The sequence below is a fragment of the Elephantulus edwardii genome, unplaced genomic scaffold (genome assembly GCF_000299155.1).
Source record: "Elephantulus edwardii isolate Elephantulus edwardi_28Jun2011 unplaced genomic scaffold, EleEdw1.0 scaffold00238, whole genome shotgun sequence".
In the NCBI taxonomy this organism is placed as follows: domain Eukaryota; kingdom Metazoa; phylum Chordata; class Mammalia; order Macroscelidea; family Macroscelididae; genus Elephantulus; species Elephantulus edwardii.
The window spans coordinates 157,336-159,049 of NW_006399988.1; positions in this window are offsets into that span (position 1 = coordinate 157,336).

A 1,714-nucleotide genomic window follows, 5' to 3' on the forward strand; every position below is an offset into this window, starting at 1 on the left:
AGACCAGTGCTATTCCACCTAGAAGACCTGTTGTTGTTGTTGTTTGGTGCCGTCGAGTCATAGACGACTCATAGCGACCCTATGTAAAACAGCCCTAAACTCTGCTCTGTCCTGTGCCAACCGCACTGTCTCCGATACACTCATCCCTATTACCCCAGTCACTGAATCAATACACTTCATAGAGGACCTTCCCATCCTGCACTTTCCCTCCACCCTACCAAGCATGATGTCCCTCTCCAAGTTCCAGTCCCTCCAAAGTATGATAGATGGAGCCGCAGAATCCTTGCCTCCAGGGAGACGCCTGGTTTAACCCTTTCTAGGATGAATCTGTTTATTTTCCTAGCAGTCCATGGTACCCTCAATAATTTTCTCCAGCACCACTTCTCAAAGGGATCAATTCTCCTTCTATTTTCCTTAGTGACTGTCCAGCTTTCTGATGCATAACATGTAATTTCAAAGCCATGGCCTGTATCAGATGCACCTTAGTCTCCAGAGAGACACCATTATTCTTCAGTACTTTGGAGAGGTCCCTAACAGCAGACTTTCCTATGGTGATACGTCTGTTCATTTCCTGGCTACTGGTGCTAAGAGTGTTGACTGTGGAGCCAAGCAAACTAAAGATGTGAACAATCTCAATCTCTTCACTATCCATCCTGATGCTGCCGATTGGTCCAGTCGTGAGAATCTTTGTCTTCTTAATATTGAAAGTCAATCCATATTGGAGGCTGCAGTCTTTGACCCTCTGCAGCAAGTGTTTCAGGTCCTCCTGAGTTTCAGCAAGAAGGGTTGTATCATCTGCATATCGCAGATTGTTGATAGATCTTCCACCAATCTTGATCCCACATTTCTCCTCATAGAGCACAGCCTCCCGGATAACCTGTTCTGCATAGAGGTTGAAAAGGTATGGAGACAGGACAAATCCCTAGTGTACGTCCTTCCCAATTTTTAACCATGCCGTATTCCCTTGCTCTGTTGTGACAACTGCCTCCTGGTCCAAGTATAAGTTTTGCATTAGCACGATAAAGTGTTCTGGGAATCTCATTCTTCTCAGAGTCAGCCACAGTTTGTTATGATCCTTTGTGTAATCAATAAACACAGATAGACATTACTCTGATATCCCCTGCTTTCAGCTAAGATCCATATAACATCAGCTACAATATTCCTAGTACCACGACCCCTTCTAAACACAGCCTGGACTTCTGGCAGTTCTCTGCTGATGTGCTGTTCCAGTTGTTTTTGGAAAATCTTCAGTAGAATCTTGCTTGCTTGTGAAATCAATGATATTGTTCTAGTTTCCACACTCTGTTGGGTCACCCTTCTTTGGGATGGGAACAAATATAGATCTCTTCCAGTCAGTTGGCTAAGTGGATGTTCTCCAGATTTCTTGGCACAACTTGGTGAGCACGTCCAGGGCAGCCTCTGTTAGCTGAAAAATGTCAATTGGTATACCATCTATTCCTGGGGCCTTATTTTTTTGCTATTTCCTTCAAAGCAGCCTGAACTTCTTTGTTCATCACCATATGCTCTTGCTCATATATTTCACGAATTTTTTCTGTTTCTGCCATTTCCTTTCGATACAGTGACTCAGTATTTTCTTTTCATCTTCTTTTAATACTTCCTGGGTCATTTAATATTCTGCCTAAAGCATCCTTGATTATAGCAACTCGAAGTTTGAATTTGTTCTTCAGTTCCTTGAGCTTAAGAAATGCTGAGC